General features: G+C 40.5%; 1 long non-coding RNA gene across 1 annotated transcript; it reads right to left on the minus strand.

Moving 5' to 3' along the window:
• Nucleotides 1-8,747: 8,747 nt before the first annotated feature.
• LOC132401548 (uncharacterized) lies at nt 8,748-9,713 on the minus strand. Its single transcript, XR_009514606.1, has 2 exons — nt 9,326-9,713; nt 8,748-9,250 (listed from the first exon to the last, which is right to left on the minus strand). It is a non-coding gene; the product is annotated as an uncharacterized LOC132401548 (long non-coding RNA).
• Nucleotides 9,714-15,796: the final 6,083 nt, after the last annotated feature.

Here is a 15,796-nt window from a genome sequence, read left to right on the forward strand (position 1 = left end):
CTGCATCCACCACTTCCACTGACAGCTCATTCCACACTCTCACCACCCTCTCAGTGAAGAAGTCCACTCTCATGTTCACCTTCAACATTTCACCTTTCACCCTTAATCCATGACCTTTAGTTCAAGCCGCACCCAACCTCAGTGGAAAATTGCATATTCCCTCTCTATACCCCTCATCATTTTGTATACCTCTATCAAATCTTCCCAAAATCTTCTATGTTCTAGCAATGAACCCCTAACCTGTTCAAACTTTCTCTGTAATGCAGGTCCTAAAGTCCTGGCAACATTCTTGTAAATGTACTCTGCACTCTTTAAATCTTATTGATGACATTCCTGTAGGTAGCTGATCAAAGCTGCACACAATACTCCAAATTAGGCCTCACCAATGTCTTAAACATAACATAACATCCCATCTCCTGTACTCAACACTTTGACGTATGAAGGCCAATGTGCCAAAAGCGTTCTCTATGACCCAATCTATCTATGATGCCACTTTCAAGGAATTATAGATTTGTGTTCCCAGATCTCTCTGTTTCACCACTCTCCCCAGTGTCCTTTCCTGGTTTACCCTCTCAAAGAGCAGCACAGTTCACTTATTTGCATTAAGTTTCATCTGCCATTTTTCAGTTGAATTTTCTATCTGGACCAGACCCCACTGCAATCTTTGATAGTCTTCCCTGTTGTCCACTACACCCACAATCTTGGTGTCATCTGCAAATTTGCCTATCCAGTTTACCACATTATCATCCAGATCATTGGCGTAGATAGCAAACAACAATGGACTCAGCACTGATCCCTGTGGTACAAAACTAGTCACAGGCTTCCAATTAGCGAGGCAAACATCTACAGCCCCACTGTCTGGCCTCTCACTTAATGCAAAAATCCAGTCCAATTTACTACCTCATCTTGAATGCCAAGCAATTGAACCTTCTTGACCAGCCTCTCACACAGGACCTTGACAAAGTAAAGTCCATCAACCTTCTCAATAACATCCACAACAACAAACTATAAGATTGTTTCAGCACAACTCACCATGCACAAAGGCATGTTGACTATTCCTAATCGGTCCTTATCTATCCAAATCTTACAGTTATGGTCCCTCAGAATACCTTCCAAAAATACCTTGGCCAGTGTGAGGTATTTCTATATTTCTCCTTAACAGACTCCATCTGACGTTGTTGGATTGTTTTCTAATGTTAACAAGTAGTGCTTTGTTTATAAGATCTCCCATGGTACCACAGGAATTTGCCCTTCACTCATACTGCAGATTCAATTTTCACAGCAGTTCTTAGGACATCTGTTCTGTGTTGCCAAGTGAGCAAAATGAAAACGACTACAAGAAAACTAGATAATAAATTCTTAAAATAATTTATTGATTTTCTTTTGTTCTTTATATATATTTTGATTGCTCCAATAAATATCTGCAACACTATCAAAATTAGAACATTTAAGCCCCTTTAGGTAAGTTGTGGAGTTTTACTAAATTTTTGGTGCAGCAAGAGGAAGAAAACTGATTTTGATCTTCTTTCTCATCTAGACTCAGTAACCACAAGCTTTTCAAAGCAGCAATGGCATTCAGTCAGAATCAGGTTTAGTATCACCGGCATATATCGTGAAATTTGTTGTCGCTGTGGCAGCAGAACAATGCAATGCTTAATAACAGAAAAAAACTGAATTCAGTGTATATAAACATATATAAGACCATAAGCTATAGGAGCAGGAGTAGGCCATTTGGCCGAACAACTCTGCTCTGCCATTCAATCATGGGCTGATCCAATTCTTCCAGTCATCCCCACCGCTGCTTTCACCCCATACCCTTCGATGCCCTGGCTAATCAAAAACCTATCTATCTCTGTCTAAAATGCATCCAATGACTTAGTCTCTACAGCTGATCTTGACAACAAATTCCACAGATTTACCACCCTCTGACTGAAGTAATTTCTCCGCATCTCTGTTCTAACTGAATGTCCTTAAATCCTGAAGTTGTGCTCTCTTGTCCTAGACTCCCCTACCATGGGAATATAGTTACATTAAATAAGTAGCACAAAAATAGAAATATAAAGTAGTGAGTTCGTGGTCATGGCTTCAATGTCCATTCAGAAATCAAATAGCAGAGAGGAAAAATCTATTCTTGAATTGTTGAGAGTGTGTCTTTAGGCTCCTTCCTGATGGTTGCAATGAGGACAAGGCATGTTCTGAGTGATGGGGGTCCTTAATGATGGACACCACCATTTTGAGTCATTGCTCCTTGAAGATGTCCTAGATACTACAGAGGCTAGTACCCATAATGGCTCTGACTAACTTTACAACTCTCTGAGGCTTCTTTCAGTCCTGTACAGTAGCCTACCCACCACCCCCTATACCAGACGGTGATGCAGTTGAGTTTGCAATTTTCTGCAGCTTTTTCTGATCCTGTGCAGTGATCCTTTCACCACTGACAAAGCTGCTATCAGTTAGAATTATGTCCATGGCACATCTGTAGAAATTTTCGAGTGACTTCAGTGACATACCAAATCTCCTCAAAGTTCTAATGAAATATAGCCACTATGCCTTCTTTGTAGTTGGATCAACTTGTTGGATCCAGTTAGATCCTCAGAGATACTGACACTCAGGAACTTGATATTGCTCAGAACATTAGAATGTAAACTTTCAGATGAATAAGGACTTGGTGGAGCACTCAGTACAGGATTATAGACATCAGGGTACAGCTGCATAGAATGTTGTTTTAACCATATGTGGAGTATTGAGTATAGTTCTGTTCACCATCATGTAAGAAGCTAGATTAACCTAGAGAACACACAGAAAATATGCACTAGGATATTGCTGGGACAAGAGGGCTTGAGTTATAAAGTAAGACGGGATAGATTGGGACTGCTTTCCCCAGAGTGAGGGAAGCTGTGGGATGAGCTAATGGATGTTTATAAAATTAGGAACTAGCTGAGTTAAGGAGGGTTGTCACACTCTTTCCCTGGTAGTGGAGTCTAAAAGTAAAGGGCAAACATTCAATTAAGAGTGAAAAGATTTTCACTATTTAGGTAAGAGTTTAAGGGGACCAGGTGGATGAGTTCTTTTTTCCACACAAGATGGTAGGAATATGGAATGAACAGCAATTGGAGATGAGAGCAACAACCAGTTTGCTAGAAGAAAATTGGTTGTTGAAGAAACTTGCCTGTTAGGAAGCCTCTGTGGAGGGAAATAGATATTAGACCTTTTAATTTGAGGCCCTCCATCTGGACAGGACTCAAAGTAACCAATCATGTTTACCAGCACCTCTCTGGGTCACAAGAAGAAACAAAAGCAATTAATGGAATCTCATGCATTCATTGGGAGAACGTTCAACCTCTACACAGACATCTTCTGTGTTCAAGTTTGAACCCAAGTTCTGGAACCTGCTTTACCACTGTAATACCCCCTGGTGTAAATTATTAATAGATCATTTTTTACAAAAGTGGAACAGCTAGATGAAGTGCAGAGAAAAATAGGCCTGCACACTGCAGAGGATATTCAGTATTCAAAGTCTGCAGTTCCCTGAGGCAAAGCAGCATTGCAGCAGTTAAGTTAAGCAATCTAGTAAACCTGTGACTTATACGGTATTTCATGGAAAATTTCAAATTAACCCCAGACCAAATGTGTGCATGTTGCTCTTCCAGTTATGCTCTTCACCTTGATTAGAGAAGAGGGAAGGGCAAAGAGAAAATGGGGTGGGAAGAGAGCAAGATAGGGAAGAAGTTTAACTTCAGACTCGTAACTTCACCTAGAATATGGTATGTTCTTTTGCAAAGATATTTGGAAATCAGTAAGCAACAACAACATTCTCACAATGGATTTGCATTCATGATTCTAACTCAACTTGTCAGGCCAATATTTATCTTTAATCCCAACCAAAATTGATTTAGTTTATGGGACCTCACTAATATGTAAGTTTGTTCTCACATTTCCTACATTTTAATAGTGACTACAAATTAACTGTGACAATATGCACTTTGGGGTGACCTGCAAAAAGGTCATTTATGAATGCATTTAAAAATCTTTTCTTAATATATCATTGTCATTATGTATATCTGCTGAACTATGTTTAAGCATTTTTCAAAGCATTTAGTGTGTATTTGAATCTACAATTTCATGGAAAGCAGAATTTAGTGAGTCAAACAAATATGAATTTGAAGTCAATGAATAACTAATCAAAAATTAACAATGATAAAACAGAAAAATAAATAATACAATTTATTTTAGGATAGATGTATTATTTATATAAAGTATCTAATAAGCAAAAGAGCTGTTACCAACACTTGCAATTTCAGATAAGATGATAAGATTGTATATTAGTGAGCCCCTTATGAAATTCAATGCTCTCATGCTAAATTTTTTCCTTCATTGTTTTCAAATGTTTACAGGCTATGGAGTATTGATCTTCAAGAAATTCTAAATTCAGTTAAGGCTGCAGCTGAAGTTATCTCCAAGGATTAGGAGTTGGGCTGGAGTTTTTAAAGCATTTCTCTAAATGTAAGGCTAGAAATTGCTTTATTACATTTTACTGGCATTTAAGCAGCATCTTGGGCCACTGTGATACTGTGAAACCCACATATGGATCACAAACTTCAATTACAATTTCACAGCACAGCATTGTGAGGTTTTCTCATGTCAGTTTTAGCACAGCTTATTCTGCTGATCAATTGCAGGCTCTTATAGTAACCCCATTTTAATCAAGCTTCATCCCCACAGCCAGCTTGTAAAGGAGCATAGATCCGTTCAGCACAGAAACAGGTCCTTCAGCCTGAGTGACCAAAATTCCAATCTAAACCAATCCCACTTGCCCACATTTCTCTAAACATTTCCAATCCGTGTGCCTGTATAAGTGCCTTTTAAATGTTGTTAATGTACTTGTCTCAACAACTTCCTCTGGTGGCTCATCCTACATTCTCACCACTCTGAAATATAAGCAATGTACTTCCTGCTTCCCTCTTCATACAACTTGGGCAGTGCTCTTCCAGCTACCAAGGAGTGGTTGAATGGATGTTGTAACAATGAAATTGTAATGGTAAGAGCTAGGAGGATGAAGACAGAATTTTCCCAGGAATTGGAAGGTCCTGAACGGAGGCATATTCTTTGTGCTTGAGGACCAAAGGGACTCTCCAGAATTACAGATACAATAAGTGAGTCGCACATACAAAATGCTGGACGAACTCAGCAGGTCAGGCAGCACCACAGTAGGGAACAAGATGATGATTCAGGCCAAGACCCTTGGTCAGGACTAACAAAAATGTTTTGGGCCAAGACCCTTCATGGATCTTCTCCTTGGATGCTGCCTTTTCAGCAGAGTTCCTCCAGCACTGTGTATGTGTTACTCTGGATTTTCAACATCTGCAAAATTTCTTCTCTTAATAAATGAATTTTAAAAATGAATGAATAAATGAATCAATTTTCACACAGCAAGCATGAACAAACAACAATTGAATAATAACTAGCTCATGGGCTTTAGTAATGATTATTAAGGGATAATTAATGGACAGAAATGTATATTATGTTTGTGATGCCCCACACCACCCTCAACTGCTGACAGAGCTTTCAAAGAGTGGCATGTGTTTCAAAGGCCCAGGGGAATTTCTCACTATGTCTTCTAATACTGAAGAACCTCCAGGAAAAGATTATTTAAAAGGTGGCCAGGACCTCAAGAATGCTTCAATAAAGGGGTTGTACATACTACTTATCACAAGTTACTATAAGTGGCACATTGCACATTTAGATGGAGATGCAACATAAAGATTTTTACTCCTCATGTATGAATTCAATTAAAAAAAATATTACTATAAGAGCTTGTTGCCACTTTTCAGTAAGCCAGCGCTTTGGGAAAATAGTGATCATTATAGCCAGCTTCTGCATCCCACACAACTAACCTGCTGCCTCTTCAGTTGGATACACTCAGATGGGACTGCCTTTTATTCCTTACCTGAGCAGCAAGACCAGTCACTGCTGAGACAGTCAAGTCTCCTGTGGCCCATTTTGGGTGCAAAAGTACATCAAGAGCTCCTGTGTGACCTACTTTCTACTTCCTATGCTCAAATCATAGAATCACGGAATGATTATCAAAGGAGGCTGTTCGGCCCTTTGAACTCCTGCTGACATTTTGAAAGAATCTATCAAATTAACCTCACTCTCGTGTCCTTTGCTTATAATCCTACTAGATTATCCCACTTGTATCTGAATCCGATTCATAACACTTACTGGAGATGCAAGGTGACTCAGCATAAAAATATCATTCCTCAAGCCTTTGTTTCTTTAATGGATTAACTGGTTCACTATCACTCTGCCACAGGTAAGTGTTTGATACATGTATAAACTCCTACAGCATCGAGTAACATTTGTGTTGGTTTTGCTGCTACTTTTCCAAACGAGTGAAAAGGAGAGAAGTCCCTTCTCTTCTCACCAATCTATCATCTCCCTCTGGTACCCCTCTTCCTTCATTTTCTCCCATTGTCCACTCTCCTCTCCTGTCAGATTTCTTCTTCTTCAGCCCTTTACCTTTTTCGTCTATCACCGCCCAGATTCTCACTTCATGTCCCCTCCCCCACCCACCATCCTTCCCCCTTTCTTGGCTTCACCTATCACCTTCCAGATTGAACTCCTCCCCCTCCCTCCACCTTCTTATTCCCTTTTAGTCCCAGCAAAGGGTCTCAGTCTGAAATGTCAACTCGTTATTCCTTTCCAATGATGTTGCCTGACTTGCTGAGTTCCTCCCGCGTTCTGTGTGTTCCTCAGGATTTAAAGCATCAGCAGAATTTCCCGCAGGTACAGCTGGTAATATATGGAATCTTGTACAGCTACAACACTGTTCAATGGCCTGTTGCCAAGGTATGTGTAACCTACTGGTGGCACCTTTCATTATCCTTCATAACTGCTGCATCTCCTTTGCACACTGGATGGAGACTCTCTCCCAAAGGTGCCTCTGCATTCCGCAGTGATGTGTGCCATGCACACACTTGCACCCCCAGTCACACTCCTGTGAGCTGCATTGAAGGAAGAGCCTGTGTAGACAGCAAAATTACCGCATGGATGTGCCAAATGTCTACACACGTAGGTCAATAGGACAAAGCTCACATTCTAAACGGCCAGTGTCCCACTAGCTGCCAGAGAGGCAGCAGGAGGACTGGTTCAACATGGCGAGTGCCACGAAGGCCAATGCAAAAATGTTCAGCAGGCTGTTAGGATCAGAGACAGGAGAACTGGTGGTCTTTGTAGTTCACAGAGGCTCATTTGCAGCTTGATCTGGGTAGTCAGCGCCATCTTGAGCTTGGAGGAGCGCGTCAGCAGTTGCTCAGCTGGCAACACTGGCGCCTCTGAAGCAAGGATTCCAGGTTCAACAATCACATCAAGGAGTTGTGCAGTACACAGGTGGCCCCTGTTTTTCGAACTCTCGCTTTACGACACCTTGCTGTTACGAAAGACCTACATTAGTTACCTGTTTTCACTAATAGAAGGTGTTTTCACTTATAAAAAAAGGCAGCGCGCACCCCAAGCAGCCAAGCTCCTCCCCCGGTACTGCATTCAAGCCACCATTGTTCAAACACGTGCTTGTGGGCATCTGTGCTTTATGTCGATTTATTTTGTGCATCTGTTAGCAAGGCGAGTTCTAAGGAATCCGAAAAGCCTGTAAGAGCTCGTAAGGATGTTACACTTAGCATAAAACTAGACATAATTAAGCGTTTCGATCGTGGTGAACAAAGTAAGGACATTGACCGCGCATTGAACCATTTGCACTATTTATATGTAGAGAGGAAGAATCTTGAAAGCTGCGGTTCTGCCCGTAGCAAAGTGGTCTCTCTTAGTCGGCATCCAATAATGGATAAAATGGAAAGTCTTGCTTGAGTGGATTGATGGGTGTACAAAGCGTGGTGTTCCATTAAATTACCTTATACTTAAGGAGAAATCAGTCAGTCTTTTTAATAAGCTGAAACAGAAAGCACTGGCCAATGGGGATGAAAGTGTAGTGAAAATGGAATCTAAAGGTAGTGGTGGGTGGTTTGATTGGTTTCTGAGGCGAAGGCAGCTTCGTAGTTTACTGGAGAGAGTGCTTCGGCTGATACTGAAGCTGCCAAAAAGTTCCCAGCAGAACTGAAGAAAATAATTACAGAAGGTGGTTATTTGTATAAGCAAGTGTTTAACTGTGTCGACACTGCAATTTTTTGGAAAAAAAATTGCTGAACACTTCAACTTCCGACGACTCAACCTAACACACCATCATCAGTGTGCTCGCTGTCTTCCCGATTCCGGTAAGTGAAACTACACTTCAAATACTTTATATAGACTGTGTATTTTCATGTGTTATTTGGTATGATTTGGCAGCTTCATAGCTTAAAGGTCACTGGAAAGGCTGCTTCCGCTACGTAGTGAGACTTTCGCTACGCTAGACAGTGCTGCAATGATTGTAGAAAAGTATTCCTACTTTATATAGGCTGTGTATTTACCTGTTTTTACTATATGTTACTGTTATTTTAGGTTTTGTGTGTTATTTGGCATGATTTTGTAGGTTACTTTTTGGGTCTGTGAACGCTCACAAATTTTTCCCATATAAATAAATGGTAATTGCTTATTCAGTTTATGACATTCTGGCTTACAAACCATTTCATAGGAATGCTCTATCTTCGGATAGCGGGGGAATCCTGTACTCTAATCTGGCCCTCTCTCACGCAGGGCCGAGGATGTACTGTGCTATCAAATGTATAATTTTTGATCAAGCCATTAAAACCATCAAAGTTCAAAGCACATTTATAATCAACCTTGAGATCCGTCTCCTTACAGGCAGCCACAATACAAAGAAACCCGACAGAACTCATTTAAAAAAAGAAAACCTTCGAACAGCCAGTGTGCAGGGGAAGAAAAAACAAATTGTGCAAGCAATAAAAGTAAGCAAGTATCATTCAGAACTGAAGTTCACAAAAGAGAGTCCGCAGCCCTGAAGCCAGTCGTCACTGCAGTCAATCCAGGAGCCCATTCATTGCAGGCCACAACCTTAGTTCAGCGCATAGTTGAGCAGTCCTTGCAGAGCATTAAGCTGAACACTGGACCTTTTCTCACCTCCAGGCTGAGCTACTGGACCTTTTCAATCAGGCCCGGTGCTTAAATCTGCCAAGCCGCATTGTTCCTCGTTCTCTGCTCCAGGCCAGGCACCGCTGCCTCGATTTTGCCTTGTCTCTGCTTGCCTCACCCCCACTCGTCTGGGTTCTGCTGCATCGAATTGCCTCCAAGTCTGCTCCTGCAATGGTCAAATATTAGCTCATTCCCATCTCTTGGGCCCAACCCCACTGCACTTGATTTGGTTCATACTCACCATGCGGCAAACGTCCTACACCTTCAAGACTTTAGTTCACTCGGCAAAAATGCCAGGTCACACAGGCTGTTCAAAAGGTCAACTCCGAAAAGGGAGTTACAGGCTATTGATTGCAGTGACCGTATCTGAAGAAAAAGTATGATTAATCCAGTAATTTGTAGTTTTGTTTTCTTTGTTACCTGCAAGATGTCACTGTGCTTCACCAGAGCCATGTTAAACCGGATATGCTCCATTCAGGGGAACTAAAGTTATCCCTCAGCATGATTTTGCTGAAGAGGTACTCCTGATGCTGTAGTTAACTAAAATCGTGTCAGCAGATTCTCTTGTCAGTATGTCATTGCTGCTTGTCAGAACTTACTGTATGCAAATTTGCTGCTCTACCCCCAGCAGCAGTCTTTAAATTGGCCTGGATGGCCTCTGGCTGACATGACGGTGAACATGACAGCTTGCTAAGGGTGCTGGAAATCTTAAATAAAGCAAAAAGTACTGGAGGAGCTTCGCAGCATGTCGTAGTGATGTAATACCATCAGGTTGTTCTTGTGAGAACGAAAGGTATATAACTGATAATGACCATGGACATAACATGCAACAGGTTTTTTTCAGAAGTCAATTCAGGTGTGTGAAGGCTTGGCCTCCATCACGTGTGGGTATGCTCTCCTTTAGTTGAGTTCCTTCCCATCTCTTGCCCTGCTTTTGTTGTGTCTCTGCCTTCATTATGTCTGGGCAGCATTCCCATTTTCCAAAGCAGCCAGTAATCCTTTAATAACTAGGACTGGAAAGCTCAGCTGTTAACACCTGTTGAGTTCTAACCTGTGCTTAGGCATCTTTAAATATTTATTTCCTCTTCAGAGTATATTATATAATTTGGCAGATTTGTTATTATAACCTAAGGAATACACACACACATACACACACACACACACACACACACACACACACACACACATAAACAAGAACACACCAACACACTCAACGTAACAACCAAAAGGTTGTACTGCAATTAGACTATGTTGGCGATGGGTAAACAAGACGGCTGAGAATTGAGGCTCTGCCAGCTCTGAGTCTATAACTTCAAAGACAACATATTTACTGTGTCTGGAGCCCAGATAATAAGATAATAGTGCCCAAGTGCTTGCATAATGTCTTTAGCCATCAATCACAACACACCCATTAAACAGGATGGAGTCAGAAAAAGCAGTTTAAGCCTCTGTGGCTCAAAGGACAGCTCGGTGCTGCAGAGAAACTAGAGAAAATCTGCAGATGCTGGAAATCTGGGCAACGCAGACAAAATCCTGGAGGAACTCAGCAGGCGAGGCAGCATCTAGGGAAAGAGTGTACAGTCGGCATTTCCGGCCGAGACCCTTCAGCTGGAGAGAAACCATTTAGAATAGTTTCTGAATTAGTTTGACTTTTGGAGTCAAATTAAATGGAATTAACACTAATAACATAACGCCATTGTGATTTTGTGGGAGTTTACAGAAGGTGGCACTGAGCTGACAGGTGAATAGGGATTGATGGGAATTTGATACAGATTGATAGTAATTTGGTATATAATGTTTGATATTCCAGATCTGTACTTTATTTCTTGAAAATTTTCTAGTACATCACTTAATTAAAGCTAATTGCCAGAGATGTATCTTCTCATTAACATTCTGCTTCAAGCATCTAACTTATGCAGCAATGGCAACTTTTTGTACAGAAATTATTCTATAATGGATCATTCAAGCTAAATTTATTGTTATGTGCAATGAGTTTAACTTGGACAAAGCTATACTTGTTATCTTGGAGGCTGAAGAAATCTTTTTCACTATGGACTGCAGTAATTTGTAATAGGCTCCTTAGTCAGAGCCATGGAAATATTAATTACAAGTTTAAGAAAAACAAGCTGTTAAATGGGATTAATTTGGTAATTGTTTCTAAGAGCTATCATAGACATGATGGATTGAGCAGCCTCATTTTGTGCTTTATAATTTCATTAAAAATTCCTCTGCTGTCATTCATTTCAAATGTTTTGGGGAGAAGTCAGGCTAATGGGGTTGAGGGGAAAAATAAATCAGTCATGATGGAATGGCGGAACAGACTCAATGGGCTGAATGGCCTAATTTTGCTCCTATGTTTTATGCTCTTGTACAAAATGAGAGCTTAAGATATATTAATTTTAAATGATTTCATATTAAAGGTGTGAGTTCAAGTTACCTGATAGTGATAGTCTGATTTCTAATCAAAAGTTTATGACTTAAAACTCCACTGGAAGTTTATACAAAAATTAAAAGAACAAAGTGTTTCTCCTGACATTCTGGCTGATGTTTATCACTCACTATTAACAGCCATGGAACGTGATCAGTTATCTGACTGTTCTTTGTGTAAATTTGGGCAAATCGCTGATCTCATTCAATGAAATAAAATTACATTGATGGTCATCAATTAGCATGGATGTGAACATAAATGAACTTGCTTAGAAATTAAATAGCATAATGTTTGATTTGTATGCAATGCACAGTCTAATTCACTGACAAAGTTGGAATGAAATCTGGGAGCTCATAATGCCGTGCATGAAGACTGATTTTATTGGAGCTTTCTCTCAGTGCCTGCCATGAAAATATGAAGAATCGTGGACATGTACATTGATGTCCATGATGGGAAATTGAGTACAAGTGCTGGTTCTTCTTAGCTTGGTCTGCATTGGTTCTCAAGTCACTCTGTTAAAGTCAGCTTTCAATGTATTGAGAGTTGGCCACACATCAGTGATAAGTCCACTCATTAGTTGTGAGGTTACATTACCAGTGAAGAGTTCACACAGTATCAAAGAGATCATGTTCCTGGAGTGAGGACACATACTGGCAGGTGAGACTTGCTTCTGTGAAATCAGGTGGGTCTCTTTGAAAGATCTCAGCCTAGAACCAGAAACCTAACTCTTCTTTAGATTATTTACTTCAAGGCTTGGCTTAAAACCCTCATATTTCCCACCTACATCACTCTCATATCTCTATCAACTACTGATCTCCATTTATCCCGCAAAGTTGTAGTCTTTGCCTACATGCCACCTCCACGTACTAATCACATCTGAGCACAACCACTTGCTGCTGTAGGAGCTGAACTGCTGGTGTAGAGCTTCTCCTGCTGGGACTGTAGGCGGGAACTTCAGACTGCTGAAGGTTTATCATCCAAATTTAGGTATTCAAAATTCAAAAATTAGGTGCATGTCTTATTTTTGAAGTAAGTAGTGTGCATCAGAAGTACCTTTCATTTAATGGCCTTCTTACTGAGAGCTTGAAATTCAATTGCACTTTCTTTTTTGGAGTTCAAGAGTTCCAGAGTTGTGAGCTCCATAAAACTCTGGTTAGACCACACTTGGAATATTGTTCCATCTGGTCACCTCATTATAGGAAGGATATGTAAGTTTTAGAGAAGGTGCAGAGGAGATTTAACAGGATGCTGCAAGAATTAGAGAGCATGTCGTATGAGGAAAGGTTGAGTGAGCTAGGGTTTTATCCTTGGAGAAAGTGAGGGTGTGGGGCAACTTGATAGAAGTATAAGAGGCATTGATTGAGTGGATAGCCAGAGACTTTCTTCCAGGGTGGAAATGGCTAATACAAGGGGGCATAATTTTAAGGGGACTGCAGGAAAGTATAGGGGATATGTGAAATGTATGCTTTTTTCACAGATACTGGTGGGTGCATGGAATGCTGTGCCAAGGGTGACGGTAGAGGCAAATACATTAGGAGCATTTTAGAAATAGATCGGCACATGTATGATCGGAGAATGGAAGGCTATGTAGGAGGGAAGGATTGATTGATCATATAGTAGGTTAAAAGATCGGTACAATACTGAGAGCCAAAGGGCCTCTACTGTGCTGTAAAGTTCTATGTTCACGTCTAAATGCTAGTAACAAAAACAGAAAACTACTCAGCTGATCTGGCAGCTTCCATACAGGGAGAATCAAAGTTAACTCTCCTCTTTCTACAAATGCTGCCTGACCCTTTGAGCATTTCCAGCATTCTTCTTTATTTCAAATTCCTAATATCCAATATAATAGTGTTAGGGCCCAATACAAATTGAAATAAACTTTCTGATGTAATATTTTGCCATTTTTTTCTTGTATTGGAATAGATAGACTAATTAAAGTTAATCTATGATCCTTGAATTTGTCGTTGGTCTTATTGGTTTTGGAATTTGAAACATCTGCTGCTAGAGGGCAATGGGGTAGGTCCGTCCCAAGTGGGAACGTGTGTGAGTTCTGTAGTCACTCTGTGTCTGTAGTCATCCATAACCTCTGCTATCTGTGGGAATTCAGCTTTCTGGCACTTCTCAGAGAAGAAAGAATTCACTTGAAGCAGCAAGTGAAGCAGGAATGTAAATAGCTGAACTAGCACAATGATCCAGTAGCACATCAGATGAACCATTGACAGAAATGTAGAACACCTACATTGACTGCTTTTCACCGACAACAATTTAGCACCTGCAAATTTTCCTGCAGAATAATCACAATGGAGAAGTAAAACATTAATTAAAACGTATTAGTACATTGGTCTGACAAAGCAGATGCACTGCGAAAGTGCCAGGCAACAAGCATCAACTACTAGAGGAAGTATAACCATCTCAGTTAATAATACTGTGGCGACCCATTTCATAGCGTATCCAAACCGACTCACAATTAGATAGCCTACGGGGGTTTGCGAGCACAGAGCTTTAGAGCCTCCGCGCCATGGGGGGCCGGTTGACAGAGGCTTAAAAGTGAGGCTGAAGTTTTCGAATAAAGTTTTTTCCTTCGACTGCAGTTACCGACTCCGTGTCGTAATTTTAGCGCTGCGTGTAGCACATCGCTACAATACTACCAATATCAAAGTCTTGCAGTATAGGTAATATTGGTGTGAACAGTAAATCTTTCTTCCCTTTAAGAGAGTCATCCCTTTAAGGATTGTGCAATGTTGCAGACAGCTCTCTGGGTTTCAATAATATAAATTCTAAAGATTATCTGTGTAGCAGGTTTCAAGAAACCATATACAGCTTCTTTGAGAATTTTGTATCAGTCTGTCCATGTTACAATGGACTTTGTTACATGTTATGAACTTAATGAACAGATAATCTTTACTTAGCGATCGATGGTTGCTACAGATGAAAACTTGTAGACCACTCATGTACAAAAGCAGGCTGGAGTCTGGGAGCTCTGCAGTGACCGATTCATCTCCTGATTCCTCAAATTCTTCGCAAGAACTACCGCACTGTAATGGAGTTCTCTCCATTTGCCTAGATGAGCTCACCTCCAAAAGCACTAAAGGTGTTTGACACCACTCAGGATAAAGTAGCCCTCATCATTGACGCCCAGTTGTAAACATGCGTAGGTAAAGATTCCTGACCCACAACGTTGACTGAGCACCTTGCTGTGTGGTTGCTGCATGGCCCTTTCTGAGTTTGTCCTGCAACTCAATTCTCTCTTTGTCCCCGTTAAACATATGCTCCATGACCTGGAAGATTAATTGCATTCTCTGAGATTCACAAAATGGAGTGCAGCAACTCAGTAAGACTTCTTTCACAGTACTTCTGAAACCAGAGAACATTACCACTAAGTATGGAGGAATCCGGCAAACACCTTCTGAAATACAGGGGTGTGTTGCCAACAGCCAAAAGATAAAACTAGAGATTAAGAACAAACTCCTGTCTCAGTCATGACAAATAACATGAATTAAATTACTTGATGGGGAATCTACCTCATAACTGATCAGAATAGCACCAAAGCAAACAAAATTGTAAATCAGAAGGATTGTGATCAAAATTTGATACAAATATGAGGTGCTGGAGATCAACCCCACTTTTTGTAAATAATCAAGCCGAGTGTGTGGCATTTGGCAATACCTTTTCCCTAGCTGCATAGAGACCAGATCTCTATATTTTTAAAAAAGGATAAAGTTGTATAAATTCAAGGATTACAGCTATCCCCCGTGTAGAAGTTTTACGTGACACTAAGAAAACTTTGGTAGTTAATGCTCAATTGTTCAGTTAATGTCCATTGGGCACCTTTTTGCTGATAAGACGTGACATTCTGCTGCCATAAAACCTGCCAGCTTAACGAGGCTTAAATTTTAATTGAAAAACGCTCAACTGATCAAGAGTGAGAGCAGTCTCTGTGAAGCGTGGCCATGTGACATCCTGAGAAGTGATAATAGCTCATTTTCAATTCTTCATATATGCTGTATTCAATCGCAATTCGGAGAGCAACAAAAAAACATTCCCAACTTAATAAACTCAAAAATTGAATCCAGCACACTCCAGTTTCCAATTTGATCCTCAGCAGCAATGGAAATTATACTTTGTGCTCTAATTTATCTTCTGTTGACATTAATACATGTGAATATTAAATACATATGGGGAAGGGGATTATAAATTTTATAACTACCAACAGAGTCATACGTGTATTTACTTCCTTGTAGGGTCTGTCAGAAACTCTAATAGCACTTCGAGCTGATTAATGAT

Source organism: Hypanus sabinus, chromosome 11 (genome assembly GCF_030144855.1).
Source record: "Hypanus sabinus isolate sHypSab1 chromosome 11, sHypSab1.hap1, whole genome shotgun sequence".
Taxonomy (NCBI): domain Eukaryota; kingdom Metazoa; phylum Chordata; class Chondrichthyes; order Myliobatiformes; family Dasyatidae; genus Hypanus; species Hypanus sabinus.